This window comes from Triticum dicoccoides, chromosome 5B, assembly GCF_002162155.2.
Source record: "Triticum dicoccoides isolate Atlit2015 ecotype Zavitan chromosome 5B, WEW_v2.0, whole genome shotgun sequence".
In the NCBI taxonomy this organism is placed as follows: domain Eukaryota; kingdom Viridiplantae; phylum Streptophyta; class Magnoliopsida; order Poales; family Poaceae; genus Triticum; species Triticum dicoccoides.
In genome coordinates, this window is record NC_041389.1 from 436,193,141 (window position 1) to 436,210,256 (window position 17,116).

Here is a 17,116-nt window from a genome sequence, read left to right on the forward strand (position 1 = left end):
ATTACCATAGGGGCGGGCTAAAGTACCACCTGCTGCCATAGAGAACGCACAGCAGTACAGCACGAACTCACAACGCCACGTACCAAGCTGTTTTCCATGGGTGACGATACGTCGATACCTGGAGAGTTGTTAATTCCATCCTCTCTAACAGAACGCTACCTCAAGTCTTCTGCGGCCATCACACCATTCTAAGCAACTTTTTCACATCCGTATCTTTCAATGGCAGATGTATGCCCGCAGCGCACGGCTCTAATTTGACTAGCAATTTGTGGCGGGGCAACGATTGGTTGCACAACTTTGAGCTGAGCTGAGCTGCTTTATTCGTCTACGAATAATAAAGCTTATCCAAGATTCCCCGTCGCGGGCATCTCTAAGGCGACTGTTCCCTGCTCCGGCGTCAGACCATTTTTGACACTGATAAAAAATGATCTTAGATTGGTTGTGCAGTGTAAAAAATGATGTTATATTATGGAAGGGAGGAGTACATGCATGCAAAAACTATGTACTGCGCTAGTTTGGTTGTTTGTATGCCGCAGCGCAGTCTGCCTGAGAAGAAACACATGCACAACTGTCTGTTACAAGCGTGTGCTCCTAGCATGCAATGGTTGTCTGGTTGGGTGCGCATGGATGCTTAATCTCAGCTTTCGTCCACGTGATCATCTCATCCCACACCACCACAATTCAACAACATCGTCTATGAGCGCTGAAATAAAAAAAATGTACAACGGGAGAGTTGTGTGGAACAAAAAGATGAAGCTAGCGGTCAAAGATAATTTCAAACGGCTGATCATGTGCGGTGAATTTGATAAAATTCGTTTAGAAAACTCCAAGGATGAACATGAAATTAAAGATTTATAGTCAACAGAACTACGAATCGATCACCTAGATGAAATCAACAACGTCGACACGCATCTTTTTCTTGTGGAGCTTATTTTGAATCAAAGCACCATTATGTAGATTTGAAGGGGTTAAGGTGAAGGGGATTAAGGGAGGTGAGTAGAACAATACACGTGCAAACCAACATGCATACGTGAACCAGCTCGCACAACCAAACCCACCCAGATGCGCTAGCTTGCATTGCTCGAGCCTGACTAAGTGAGTGGAAACGGTCGATTTAAGCGTTTCACTCATCCATGTCCAACACTATTTTAATTAACTCCATGCCATGCAGACCCAACAGTAAACAGATGCATCCAAACGGGTTAAAATTGCATCCCCGTAGTCTGGCTGAGATAAATGTCACAATCAAACATGTCCTGACAATTTCTGTAAAAAAACGTTCTACGTGCTGTCCACATAATTTAGGGGTGCCCGGTCATGACAAGTTAGGCATTGAACCTCCCCACTTTAGCTTCTTGTTTGCCATCATGTCTGCACATAAAGCAATCATCTTTTCAAGTTCTTCATCCGTCTGAGGACGAGTTTTTGAAAAACTACTCAACATGAGAGTTCATTTGGAATGCAAGCAAATACATACAATACGAGCACACACAATCTCGACAGGGAGTTTCTTGGGACAAACGAAAAATTTGGTGAATAAATTTGTTTGAGTACCTTGGGGACGAAATGTACCCAAGGCGCATCTGAGCGGCAGCGGCGGTTGGTGGGCGGCTTGACCAAGCTGTGGGGGCGGTGTGGGGCGGCAGCGACAATGCTACACGTACAAACGATTTACAGGCTTTTACAGGATGGTGAGCGGGGCGGCCCACCCCCCTGAAAATCAGGGGGGAGAGGTTTGTGATTGGTTGTTAGATGAAAGGAGCGTGTAAAAGCGTGTAAGTCTTTGTATGTCTAGCATTTTTGGGGGCGGCAGGCTGCTCTTCGTGGCAGTGCGGGGCGATACACTGGCTGACAGTGGGTCTTCGCGGGGATGCTGTAAGGCAACGGACCAAGCACGAACCTCGACTCAGTTGCACGAGGACATTGTTTTTACATTGTTATCATGTTAAAGGCATTGCTCGGATATGCTCAGACTTGTTCTTCATGTTGAAAACCTAGAATCTAGTCTTTGGTGGTCAGATCCGGTGAAGGCGACGCTTGAACGTCGCTTTCTTTCTAAAGGCATTGTTGTTGAAGAATTTTTTCGTTCTTATGATGTCAATATATGATTGGTGCGAACAAGGTTGTTGTTGTAGTTTGTGGATTATTGTTGATCGCTTGAGGTCCTCTTCTTTTTCCTCGTTTTAGGCATAGTTTTGGTTATGTGTGACTTTGCTATTTGTAGGCGTGTTTTATTCGTGTGTATTTTGTTGATGTTGGTTGTGTGTATTCTAACTATGTAGAGGTTGGTTGTGATTGTTATGTTTGTGCTAGATGCTTGATGCTTCATTTTTTTAGTCAATAAAATCCCAAGAGGACAAGTAACCAGGCAATGCTGTATATATATCATCAAATCCAATTCGGCACAATGGGCACGAACCTAGCCGTGACCGATCAATCTTCTTCCCCAGATGCATCAACAACAAACATACAGAAGTTCAGACGCAGGTGCAACATGCGGTCTGAAAATGCCCTTGTCCGCGAGATATTGTTCTACAGATTCAGGAACCTGGCAATGGCGTCGTCCTGCCTGACGGCATCGTCGCAGGTGAAGTCGACGAGATGGAAGCAGTGTCCCTGCCCGGCCACCTCGAGCAGCTCCACCTCCCCCGCCCACCCGCTCGCCTTGAGCCCACCGCAGTACGCGCGCCCGCGGTCGCGGACCACGTCCGTCTCCGCGAGGCACATGAGCACGCGCCGGCACGCCAGCACGCGCATCGTCGGCGCGCCGGCGGCCAGCGGGTTGATCCACGGGTACGACGCCCGTGGTCTGGGGGCACACCACGCGCCACATCTTTACCACGTTCTCGGCCATCACGGGGTCGCTGTCCTCGGAGGGCACCTTGCCGTGGCCCAAGAAGTAGGGGTGAACCAGGACGATGCCGCCGCTGATCGCCGCGCCGTGGGGCAGGCCCTCGGCGCCGGCGCGCATCGCCAGGTGGTGCGCGATGTTGGCGCCCGCGCTCTCGCCGCCAAGCGACAGGCGGGAGAAGTCGGCGTGGTCGGTGAGCCAGGGCTCCTCGCCGGCACCGCCGGGGGCGTGGGACGCCACCCAGCGTAGGGCTTGCCAGGAGTCATCGTAGGCAGCGGGGAGGGGGTGCTCGGGCGCGAGGCGGTAGTCGACGGAGACGACGATGGCCCGGGCGCGCGCGGCGAGGGAGGAGAGGTACGCGTGGAAGACGGCGTTGAAGGCGGTGTGGAGGACGAAACCGCCGCCATGGAAGTAGACGAGGATGGGAAGCTTCTTCCCGTCGCCGTCCTCTGTGGCGAGGGGCGGGAGGTAGAGGCGGACGGCTATGTCGGGGGAGATTGTACGGTCTTTCGAGGCGACGCCGGTGCCGGCGTCGGTAGAGGCAGGGACGGGGTCGGAGCCGAAGTAGCGCTCCACGCGGCCGCTCTTGAATACGCGGATGCAGTGTTCGATCTCCAGGACGACCTCGTCGTCGCTGGCGCCGGAGCCGGCCATGGGTGGACGGGGGCTCTGGTTACGCGGTGCCGCCGGTGGATTGTTTGTTGAAGCCCAAGTTGTTATTGGCGGATGAGTGGTTCACCAACTTGACTTCCTATGGCTGGGCTTGGGCCACGTTAATGTGTAGTAGTTGGATCTGAACAACTTATTTCCTTTCTTGAATTTTTGTGGAGTTGATTTTGACTTTAGGGCTCCTTTGGTTCATAGTGAAAGTGAAGTTTCTTCTCTATGATGTTGTTATTCATGTGTTTGGTTCATTGGAAAATTTTCTTTATTTTTCCTTTACCCAATTTTCCTTTGAACCTACTTTCAAAGGAAAAGCAGAGGAATTCTAACACCCACTTTGAGCTCTTTTCAAATTCTTATGCACGAAGAAGAACGAGACTAAGAACCTTGATCGCATGATAACATCCTAACTATACATTTTCATGTGGTTTGACTTTAATTTGACCATGTTTATTTAGATTCATGTGTTTTTCAATAACTGTGAACCAAAGACCTACTTGACTTAATTCGTGTGTTTACAATTTGTCTGTTTTGCACGTGCATTCATATCATATTTCCATGTTCTTCTGTTCCTCAAATTTTAGAATTCTGCTTACCAAAGGAACCTTTAAAGGGTTAAGACATTCGAAGGCAAATCTAGAGGTGAATACTGGAGGAAAATGAATGGCTGATGACCCACAAGTGTAGGGGATCGCAACAGCTTTCGAGGGTAGAGTATTCAACCCAAATTTATTGATTCGACACAAGGGGAGCCAAAGAATATTCTTGAATATTAGCAGTTGAGTTGTCAATTCAACCACACCTGGATAACTTAATATCTGCAGCAAAGTATTTAGTAGCAAAGTAGTATGATAGTAATGGTAACAGTGTTAAAAGGTAAAGATAGTAATAGCAATATTTTTGGTGTTTTGTAGTGATTGTAATAGTAGCAACGAAAAAGTAAATAAGCGAAGCACAATATATGAAAAACTCGTAGGCAATGGATCAGTGATGGATAATTATGTCGGATGCGATTCCTCATGTAATAGCTAACATAGGGTGACACAAAACTAGCTCCAATTCATCAATGTAATGTAGGCATGTATTCCGAATATAGACATGCGTGCTTATGGAAAAGAACTTGCATGACATCTTTTGTCCTACCCTCCCGTGGCAGCGGGGTCCTAGTGGAAACTAAGGAATATTAAGGTCTCCTTTTAATAGAGAACCGTACCAAAGCATTAACACATGGTGAATACATGAACTCCTCAAACTACGGTCATCACCGAGAAGCATCCCGATTATTATCACTTCGGGGTTGTCGGATCATAACACATAATAGGTGACTATAGACTTGCAAGATATGATCAAGAACACACATATATTCATGAAAACATAATAGGTTCAGATCTGAAATCATGGCACTCGGGCCCTAGTGACAAGCATTAAGCATAGCAAAGTCATAGCAACATCAATCTCAGAACATAGTGGATACTAGGGATCAAACCCTAACAAAACTAACTTGATTACATGATAAATCTCATGCAACCCATCACCGTCCAGCAAGCCTACGATGGAATTACTCACGAACGGCGGTGAGCATCATGAAATTGGTGATGGAGGATGGTTGATGATGACGACGGCGATGAATCCCCTTCTCTGGAGCCCCGAACGGACTCCGGATCAGCCCTCCCCAGAGAGATTAGGGCTTGGAGGCGGCTTCGTATCGTAAAACGCGATGAAATATTCTCTCTGATTTTTTTCTCCGCGAGACGGAATATATGGAGTTGGAGTTGAGGTTGGTGGAGCCTCAGGGGGGCCACGAGACAGGGGGCGTGCCCAGGGGGGAGGGCGCACCCCCACCCTCGTGGACAGGGTGTGGGCCCCCTGGTCTTCATCTTTGCGAGGATTTTCTATTTTTTTTCCAAAAAGTGCCTCCGAGGATTTTCAGGACATTCCGAGAACTTTTGTTTTCTACACATGAAACGACATCATGGTAATTCTGCTGAAAACAGCCTCAGTCCGGGTTAGTTTCATTCAAATCATGCAAGTTAGAGTCCAAAACAAGGGCAAAAGTGTTTGGAAAAGTAGATACGTTGGAGACGTATCAACTCCCCCAAGCTTAAACCTTTGCTTTGTTGGGGAACGTTGCAGAAAATTAAAATTTTTCCTACGGTTTCACCAAGATCCATCTATGAGTTCATCTAAGCAACAAGTCAAGGGAGAGAGTTTGCATCTACATACCACTTGTAGATCGCGTGCGGAAGCTTGCAAGGTGATGATGGAGTCGTACTCGAACGTGATTCGAATCACCGATGACCAAGTGCTGAACGGACAGCACCTCCGCGTTCAACACACGTACGAGACGGGAGACGTCTCCTCCTTCTTGATCCAGCAAGGGGGAAGGAGAGGTTGAGGAAGACAGCTCCACCGGCAGCACGACGGCGTGGTGATGGTGGAGAGGCAGTACTCCGACAGGGCTTCGCCAAGCACACAACGGAGGAGGAGAGGTGTTGGGGAGGGGAGGGCTGCGCCTTGGAGGGTGGTGCGGCTGCCCTCCCCTCACCCCTCTATTTATAGGGGGAAGGGAGAAGGGGGCCGGCCCCCCTAGAACCCATCTAGGGGGGTGCGGCGGCCAAGGGGAGAGGGGGAGAGGGTGGCTTGCCCCCCAAGCCAAGGGGGCGCCCCCTCTAGGGTTCCCCCCTCAACCCTAGGCGCAAGGGCCCAAGGGAGGGGGTGCGCCCAGCCCACCAGGGGCTGGCTCCCTGCCCCACGCAGCCCATGTGGCCCCCCGGGAGGGGTGGCCCCTCCCGGTGGACCCCCAGAACCCTTCCGGTGGCCCCGGTACAATACCGGTATGACCCGGAAACTTCCCGGTGCCCGTTTGACAACTTCCCATATATAAATCTTTACCTCCGAACCCTTCCGGAGCTCCTCGTGACGTCCAGGATCCCATCCGGGACTCCAAACAACATTCGGTAGTCACATACTAGTCTTTCTAATAACCCTAGCGTCACCGAACCTTAAGTGTGTAGACCCTACGGGTTCGGGAGACATGCAGACATGACCGAGACGCTCTCAGGTCAATAACCAACAGCGGGATCTGGATACCCATGATGGCACCCACATGCTCCTCGATGTTGTCATCGGATGAACCACGATGTCGAGGATTCGATCAAACCCTGTATACAATTCCCTTTGTCAATCGGTACGTTACTTGCCCGAGACTCGATCGTCGGTATCCCAATACCTTGTTCAGTCTCGTTACCGGCAAGTCACTTTACTCGTACCGTAATGCATGATCCCGTGTCCAACACCTTGGTCACATTGAGCTCATTATGATGATGCATTACCGAGTGGGCCCAGAGATACCTCTCCGTCATACGGAGTGACAAATACCAATCTCGATCCGTGTCAACCCAACAGATACTTTTGGAGATACCTATAATGCACCTTTATAGTCACCCAGTTACGTTGTGACGTTTGATACACCCAAGGCACTCTTACGGTATCCGGGAGTTACACGATCTCATGGTCGAAGGAAGAGATACTTGACATTGGCAAAGCTCTAGCAAAACGAACTACACGATCTTTTATGCTATGCTTAGGATTGGGTCTTGTCCATCACATCATTCTCCTAATGATGTGATCCCGTTATCAACGACATCCAATGTCCATAGTCAGGAAACCATGACTATCTGTTGATCACAACGAGCTAGTCAACTAGAGGCTCACCAGGGACATATTGTGGTCTAAGTATTCACACGTGTATTATGATTTCCGGATAATACAGTTATAGCATGAATAAAAGACATTTATCATGAACATTGAAATATAATAATAGTTTTATTATTGCCTCTAGGGCATATTTCCAACAGTCTCCCACTTGCACTAGAGTCACCAATCTAGTTACATTGTGATGAATCGAACACCCATAGAGTTCTGGTGTTGATCATGTTTTGCACGCGAGAGAGGTTTAGTCAGCGGATCTGCGACATTCAGATCCGTGTGCACTTTGCAAATCTCTATGTCTCCATCTTGAAAATTTTCACGGATGGAGTTGAAACGACGCTTGATGTGCCTGGTCTTCTTGTGAAACCTGGGCTCCTTTGCGAGGGCAATAGCTCCAGTGTTGTCACAGAAGAGTTTGATCGGCCCCGACGCATTGGGTATGACTCCTAGGTCGGTGATGAACTCCTTCACCCAAATCGCTTCATGCGCTGCCTCCGAGGCTGCCATGTACTCCGCTTCACACGTAGATCCCGCCACGACGCTCTGCTTGCAGCTGCACCAGCTTACTGCTCCACCATTCAACATATACACGTATCCGGTTTGTGACTTAGAGTCATCCAGATCTGAGTCGAAGCTAGCGTCGACGTAACCCTTTACGACGAGCTCTTCGTCTCCTCCATAAACGAGAAACATGTCCTTCGTCCTTTTCAGGTACTTCAGGATATTCTTGACCGCTGTCCAGTGTTCCTTGCCGGGATTACTTTGGTATCTTGCTACCAAACTTACGGCAAGGTTTACATCGGGTCTGGTACACAGCATGGCATACATAATAGATCCTATGGCTGAAGCATAGGGGATGACACTCATCTCTTCTTTATATTTTGCCATGGTCGGTGACTGAGCCGAGCTCAGTCTCACACCTTGTAACATAGGCAAGAACCCCTTCTTGGACTGATCCATTTTGAACCTCTTCAAAATCTTATCAAGGTATGTGCTTTGTGAAAGACCTATGAGGCGTCTCGATCTATCTCTATAGATCTTGATGCCTAATATGTAAGCAGCTTCTCCAAGGTCCTTCATTGAAAAACACTTATTCAAGTAGGCCTTAATGCTGTCCAGAAATTCTATATTATTTCCCATCAAGAGTATGTCATCTACATATAATATGAGAAATGCTACAGAGCTCCCACTCACTTTCTTGTAAACGCAGGCTTCTCCATAAGTCTGCATAAACCCAAACGCTTTGATCATCTCATCAAAGCGAATGTTCCAACTCCGAGATGCTTGCACCAGTCCATAAATGGATCGCTGGAGCTTGCATACTTTGTTAGCGTTCCGAGGATCGACAAAACCTTCCGGCTGCATCATATACAGCTCTTCCTTAAGATGCCCGTTAAGGAATGCCGTTTTGACGTCCATCTGCCATATCTCATAATCATAGTATGCGGCAATTGCTAACATGATTCGGACGGACTTCAGCTTCGCTACGGGAGAGAAAGTCTCGTCGTAGTCAATCCCTTGAACTTGTCGATAACCCTTAGCGACAAGTCGAGCCTTATAAATGGTAACATTACCATCCGTGTCCGTCTTCTTCTTAAAAATCCATTTGTTTTCTATCGCTCGCCGATCATCGGGCAAGTCTGTCAAAGTCCATACTTTGTTTTCATACATGGATTCTATCTCGGATTTCATGGCTTCAAGCCATTTGTTGGAATCCGGGCCCGCCATCGCTTCTTCATAGTTCGAAGGTTCATTGTTGTCTTACAACATGATTTCCAGGACAGGGTTGCCGTACCACTCTGGTGCGGAACGTGTCCTTGTGGACCTACGAAGTTTAGTAGTAACTTGATCCGAAGTACCTTGATCATCATCATTGTTTTCCTCTTCAGTTGGTGTGGGCATCACAGGAACGGTTTCCTGCGCTGCGCCACTTTCCCGCTCAAGAGGTAGTACTTCATCGAGTTCTACTTTCCTCCCACTTACTTCTTTCGAGAGAAACTCTTTTTCCAGAAAGCATCCGTTCTTGGCAACAAAGATCTTGCCTTCGGATCTTAAGTCGAAGGTATACCCGACAGTTTCCTTAGGGTATCCTATGAATACGCATTTTTCCGACTTGGGTTCGAGCTTTTCAGGTTGAAGTTTCTTGACATAAACATCGCATCCCCAAACTTTTAGAAACGACAGCTTAGGTTTCTTTCCAAACCATAATTCATACGGTGTCGTCTCAACGGATTTAGACGGTGCCCTATTTAAAGTGAATGTAGCTGTCTCTAGAGCGTATCCCCAAAATGATAGCGGTAAATCGGTAAGAGACATCATAGACCGCACCATATCCAATAGAGTGCGATTACGACGTTCGGACACACCGTTTCGCTGAGGTGTTCCAGGCGGCATGAGTTGTGAAACGATTCCACATTTCCTTAAGTGTGTACCAAATTCGTGACTTAAGTATTCTCCTCCACGATCTGATCGTAAGAATTTTATCTTTCGGTCACGTTGATTCTCTACCTCATTCTGAAATTCCTTGAACTTTTCAAAGGTCTCAGACTTGTGTTTCATTAAGTAGACATACCCATATCTACTCAAGTCATCAGTGAGAGTGAGAACATAACGATATCCTCCGCGAGCCTCAACGCTCATTGGACCGCACACATCGGTATGTATGATTTCCAATAAGTTGGTTGCTCGCTCCATTGTTCCGGAGAACGGAGTCTTGGTCATTTTGCCCAAGAGGCATGGTTCGCACGTGTCAAACGATTCATAATCAAGAGACTCTAAAAGTCCATCGGCATGGAGCTTCTTCATGCGCTTGACACCAATGTGACCAAGGCGGCAGTGCCACAAGTATGTGGGACTATCGTTATCAACTTTAAATCTTTTGGCATCTACACTATGAACATGTGTAATATTACGCTCGAGATTCATTAAGAATAAACCATTGACCATCGGAGCATGACCATAAAACATATCTCTCATATAAATCGAACAACCATTATTCTCAGACTTAAATGAGTAGCCATCTCGTATTAAACGAGATCCAGGTACAATGTTCATGCTCAAACTTGGCACTAAATAACAATTATTAAGGTTCAAAACTAATCCCGTAGGTAAATGTAGAGGCAGCGTGCCGACGGCGATCACATCGACTCTGGAACCATTCCCGACGCGCATCGTCACCTCGTCCTTCGCCAGTCTCCGTTTATTCCGCAGCTCCTGCTTTGGTGTTGCCGGCCTTCTTATCCGCTAAGTATTTGGGGCAGTTCCGCTTCCAGTGACCCTTCCCCTTGCAATAAAAGCACTCAGTCTCAGGCTTAGGTCCATTCTTTGACTTCTTCCCGGTAACTAGCTTACCAGGCGCGGCAACCTCCTTGCCATCCTTCTTGAAGTTATTCTTACCCTTGCCCTTCTTGAACTTAGTGGTCTTATTGACCATCAACACTTGATGTTCTTTCTTGATTTCAGCCTCTGCTGACTTCAGCATCGAGAACACTTCAGGAATGGTCTTTTCCATCCCCTGCATGTTGTTTTTCATCACAAAGCTCTTGTAGCTTGGTGGGAGCGGCTGGAGGATTCTGTCAATGACCGCCTCATCTGGGAGGTTAATGTTCAGCTGGGTCATACGGTTGTGCAACCCAGACATCTTCAGGATGTGCTCACTGACAGAACTGTTTTCCTCCATCTTACAACTGTAGAACTTGTCGGAGACATAATATCTCTCGACCCGGGCATGAGCTTGAAAAACTAGTTTCAGCTCTTCGAACATCTCATATGCTCCGTGGTGCTCAAAACGCTTTTGGAGCCCCGGTTCTAAGCTGTAAAGCATGCCGCACTGAACGAGGGAGTAATCATCAGCACGAGACTGCCAAGCATTCATAATGTCTTGGTTCTCTGGGACGGGAGCGTCACCTAGCGGTCCTTCTAGGACATATTGTTTCCTGGCAGCTATGAGGATGATCCTCAGGTTCCGGACCCAGTCCGTATAGTTGCTGCCATCATCTTTCAGCTTGGTTTTCTCTAGGAACGCGTTGAAGTTCATGTTAACATTAGCGTTGGCCATTGATCTACAAGACATATTTGCAAAGGTTTTAGACTAAGTTCATGATAATAAAGTTCTAATCAAATTATGAACTCCCACTTAGATTAGACATCCCTCTAGTCATCTAAGTGTTACACGATCCGAGTCGACTAGCCCGTGTCCGATCATCACGTGAGACGGACTAGTCATCGTCGGTGAACATTCTCATGTTGATCGTATCTTCCATACGATTCGTGTTCGACCTTTCGGTCTCCGTGTTCCGAGGCCATGTCTACACATGCTAGGCTCGTCAAGTTAACCCTAAGTGTTTTCGCTGTGTAAAACTGTCTTACACCCGTTGTATGTGAACGTAAGAATCCATCACACCCGATCATCACGTGGTGCTTAGAAGCGACGAACTGTAGCAACGGTGCACAGTTAGGGGAGAACACTTCTTGAAATTTTTGTAAGGGGTCATCTTATTTACTACCGTCGTCCTAAGTAAACAAGATGCATAAACATAATAAACATCACATGCAATTATATAGTTGTGACATGATATGGCCAATATCATATAGCTCCATTGATCTTCATCTTCGGGGCTCCATGATCATCTTGTCACCGGCTTGACACCATGATCTCCATCATCATGATCTCCATCATCGTGTCTTCATGAAGTTGTCACGCCAACGACTACTTCTACTTCTATGACTAACGTTTAGCAATAAAGTAAAGTAGTTTACATGACGTTTATTCAATGACACGCAGGTCATACAAAAAATAATGACAACTCCTATGGCTCCTGCCGGTTGTCATACTCATCGACATGCAAGTCGTGAATCCTATTACAAAGAACATGATCTCATACATCACAATTCATCATTCATCACAACTTCTGGCCATATCACATCACATGATCAATCGCTGCAAAAACAAGTTAGACGTCCTCTAATTGTTGTTGCATCTTTTACGTGGCTGCAATTGGGTTCTAGCAAGAACGTTTTCTTACCTACGAATCACCACAACGTGATTTTGTCAACTTCTATTTACCCTTCATAAGGGCCCTGTTCATCGATTCCGCTCCAACTAAAGTGGGAGAGACAGACACCCGCCAGCCACCTTATGCAACTAGTGCATGTCAGTCGGTGGAACCGGTCTCACGTAAGCGTACGTGTAAGGTTGGTCCGGGACGCTTCATCCCACAATACCGTTGAGCAAGAAAATACTAGTAGAGGCAAGTAAGATGACAAAATCCACGTCCACAACAAAATTGTGTTCTACTCGTGCAAAGAGAACTACGCATAGACCTAGCTCATGATGCCACTGTTGGGGAACGTTGCAGAAAATTAAAAATTTTCCTACGGTTTCACCAAGATCCATCTATGAGTTCATCTAAGCAACGAGTCAAGGGAGAGAGTTTGCATCTACATACCACTTGTAGATCGCGTGCGGAAGCTTGCAAGGTGATGATGGAGTCGTACTCGAACGTGATTCGAATCACCGATGACCAAGTGCTGAACGGACAGCACCTCCGCGTTCAACACACGTACATGACGGGAGACGTCTCCTCCTTCTTGATCCAGCAAGGGGGAAGGAGAGGTTGAGGAAGACAGCTCCACCGGCAGCACGACGGCGTGGTGATGGTGGAGAGGCAGTACTCCGACAGGGCTTCGCCAAGCACACAACGGAGGAGGAGAGGTGTTGGGGAGGGGAGGGCTGCGCCTTGGAGGGTGGTGCGGCTGCCCTCCCCTCACCCCTCTATTTATAGGGGGAAGGGAGAAGGGGGCCGGCCCCCCTAGAACCCATCTAGGGGGGTGCGGCGGCCAAGGGGAGAGGGGGAGAGGGTGGCTTGCCCCCCAAGCCAAGGGGGCGCCCCCTCTAGGGTTCCCCCCTCAACCCTAGGCGCAAGGGCCCAAGGGAGGGGGTGCGCCCAGCCCACCAGGGGCTGGCTCCCTGCCCCACGCAGCCCATGTGGCCCCCCGGGAGGGGTGGCCCCTCCTGGTGGACCCCCGGAACCCTTCCGGTGGCCCCGGTACAATACCGGTATGACCCCGAAACTTCCCGGTGCCCGTTTGACAACTTCCCATATATAAATCTTTACCTCCGGACCCTTCCGGAGCTCCTCGTGACGTCCAGGATCCCATCCGGGACTCCGAACAACATTCGGTAGTCACATACTAGTCTTCCTAATAACCCTAGCGTCACCGAACCTTAAGTGTGTAGACCCTACGGGTTCGGGAGCCATGCAGACATGACCGAGACGCTCTCAGGTCAATAACCAACAGCGGGATCTGGATACCCATGATGACTCCCACATGCTCCTCGATGTTGTCATCGGATGAACCACGATGTCGAGGATTCGATCAAACCCTGTATACAATTCCCTTTGTCAATCGGTACGTTACTTGCCCGAGACTCGATCGTCGGTATCCCAATACCTTGTTCAGTCTCGTTACCGGCAAGTCACTTTACTCGTACCGTAATGCATGATCCCGTGTCCAACACCTTGGTCACATTGAGCTCATTATGATGATGCATTACCGAGTGGGCCCAGAGATACCTCTCCGCCATACGGAGTGACAAATCCCAATCTCGATCCGTGTCAACCCAACAGATACTTTTGGAGATACCTATAATGCACCTTTATAGTCACCCAGTTACGTTGTGACGTTTGATACACCCAAGGCACTCTTACGGTATCCGGGAGTTACATGATCTCATGGTCGAAGGAAGAGATACTTGACATTGGCAAAGCTCTAGCAAAACGAACTACACGATCTTTTATGCTATTCTTAGGATTGGGTCTTGTCCATCACATCATTCTCCTAATGATGTGATCCCGTTATCAACGACATCCAATGTCCATAGTCAGGAAACCATGATTATCTGTTGATCACAACGAGCTAGTCAACTAGAGGCTCACCAGGGACATATTGTGGTCTAAGTATTCACACGTGTATTACGATTTCCGGATAATACAGTTATAGCATGAATAAAAGACATTTATCATGAACATTGAAATATAATAATACTTTTATTATTGCCTCTAGGGCATATTTCCAACATGCTTGTCCTCAAGCAATTCAGTTGATAAACTGAAAGTGATAAAGAAAAACTTTTACAAACTCTATTTGCTCTTGTTGTTGTAAGCATGCAAAGCCATCATTCAGGTTTCAACAATATTATAAACTAACCATACTCACAATAACCCTCAGGTCTCACAATTGCTCATATCAATAGCATAATCAGCTAGCGAGCGATAATAATAAAACTCGGATGACAACACTTTCTCAAAACAATCATAACATGATATAACAAAATGGTATCTCGCTAGCCCTTTCTGAGACCGCAAAACATAAATGCAGAGGATCTTTAAAGACCAAGGACTGACTAAACATTGTAATTCATGGTAAAAGAGATCCAGTCAAGTCATACTCAATATAAACTAATAATAATGAATGCAAATGGCAGTGTGCTCTCCAGCGGGTGCTTTTTAATAAGAAGGTGATGACTCAACATAAAAGTAAATAGATAGGCCCTTCGCAGAGTGAAGCAGGGATTTGTAGAGGTGCCAGAGCTCGATTTTAAAATAGAGATTGAATAACATTTTGAGCGGCATACTTTCGCTGTCAACGCAACAACTATGAGATGGTTGTATCTTCCATACTACATGCATTATAGGTAGTTCCCACGCAGAATGGTAAAAGTTTATACTCCCCCAACCACCAACAAGCATCAATCCATGGCTTGCTCGAAACAACGAGTGCCTCCAACTAACAACAGCCATGGGGGAGTTTTGTTTAATTATTTTGATTTGCTTTGATCTTTTTGGATCATGGGACTGGGCATCCCGGTTATCGGCCCTTTCTCGTGAATGAGGAGCGGAGTCCACTCCTCTGAGAATAACCCACCTAGCATGGAAGATATAGGCAGCCCTAGTGGAAACATGAGCAGCTCGAGCATACAAAATAGAATTTCATTTGAAGGTTTGGAGTTTGGCACATACAAATTTACTTGGAACGGCAGGTAAATACCGCATATAGGAAGGTATGGTGGACTCATATGGAACAACTTTGGGGTTTAAGGAGTTTGGATGCACAAGCAATATTCCCGCTTAGTACAGGTGAAGGCTAGCAAAAAGACTGGGAAGCGACCAACTGAGAGAGCGACAACAGTCATAAACATGCATTAAAACTAATTCACATCGAATACAAGCATGAGTAGGATATAATCCACCATGAACATAAATATCATGAAGGCTATGTTGATTTGTTTTAACTACATGCGTGAACATGTGCCAAGTCGAGTCACTCAGTTCATTCAAAGAAGGATAACATCCCATCATACCACATCATAATCATTCTAATAGCATGTTGGCACGCAAGGTAAATCATTATAACTTATAGCTAATCAAGCATGGCACAAGCAACTATAATCTCTAAATGTTATTGCAAATATGTTTACTTCATAATAAGCTAAATCAGGAACGATGAACTCATCATATTTACAAAAACAAGAGAGGTCGAGTTCATACCAGCTTCTCTCATCTCAATAAGTCCATCATATATCGTCATTATTGCCTTTCACTCGCATGACTGAACGATGTGTATAATAATAAGAGTGTACGTGCATTGGACTAAGCTGGAATCTGCAAGCATTCAACTCAAAAGAGAAGACAAATAATACGGGCTCTAAATTAAATAAACAGTCATGCATATGAGAGCCTCTAAACTTTTTCAATATGGTCTTCTCGACCCCCAAAGAAAAGAAAAAAAAACTATTTACACGGGAAAGCTCCCAACAAGTAAAAAGAAGAATGAGAAATCTTTTTGGGTTTTCATTTTAATTCTACTACAAGCATGGAAATTAAGCTAACTATTTTTTTTGGTTTTTCTCAAAGTTTATCAAACACGCAAGAAGAAAACTAGAAAAAGAAATTTAAACTAGCAATGGATAATGTAATGAAAGAGTATGAGCACCGACGACTAATATAGTGTGTGAACATGAATGTAAAGTCAGTGAGAAATACGTACTCCCCCAAGCTTAGGCTTTTGGCCTAAGTTGGTCTAATGCCAAGGACCGCTGCTACTCTCCCCGGTGTACTGAGAAGTGTAATCAGGATACCACTGGTTGGCCATCTCCGGATCCCACTGGAAAGATGATGCACGATAAGGGTCCAGTGTAGGTTCCGGCTCAAGTTCAAGTTCTGGAGTGGATGCTTGGCCTCGATGAGCGTACACCGCCTCCGGTGTAACAAGAAGATTATCTGCAGTCAAATCAAACAACAAAGGTGCAGGAAGAATAATAGTCTCATTGTGTTTCTTATTAAATCTCAAGTTATACAGGAGCATCTTATCATCATTCTGAATAATAAAGTTGTGTGCTACCATGCTCCTGTAATCTAAAATGTAAGAGGGCAAGATTGTCTCCACTTCCTCATAGTGCCTAATAGGTATCCTAAAATGTCTAGCAAGACGTGAAGCATAGATACCTCCAAATATGGGGCCTTTTGTACGATTCAGGCTTAGCCGTTTAGCAATGACAACACCCATATTAAAACTATTGTCTCCATACAAAGCATGCTGAAGAATGATAATATCAGGAACATTAAAGTTTCCACTATTTCCACGACCAATCAAGCATCTACTAGCAAATATGGCAAAGTATCGTAAGACAGGAAAGTGTATGCTAGAGATTTTTGCCTCAGAACCTTTCTTTGGCTCCTCTACAGCTATAGTGTTAACAAAACCATCCACATCTTCACGATGGGGTTCCTCTAACTCTCCCTCACAAGGTATCCTACATACCGCGCAAAAAACTTGTAAAGCCATTTCTCTGAATTCATCATATAAATGAAATGATACTGACGGCGGTGA

At 46.4% G+C, this 17,116-nt stretch overlaps 1 pseudogene; it reads right to left on the reverse strand.

Moving 5' to 3' along the window:
• Nucleotides 1–2,351: 2,351 nt before the first annotated feature.
• On the reverse strand, nt 2,352–3,599 carry LOC119310197 (annotated as a pseudogene).
• Between the last annotated feature and the right edge of the window lie 13,517 nt (nt 3,600–17,116).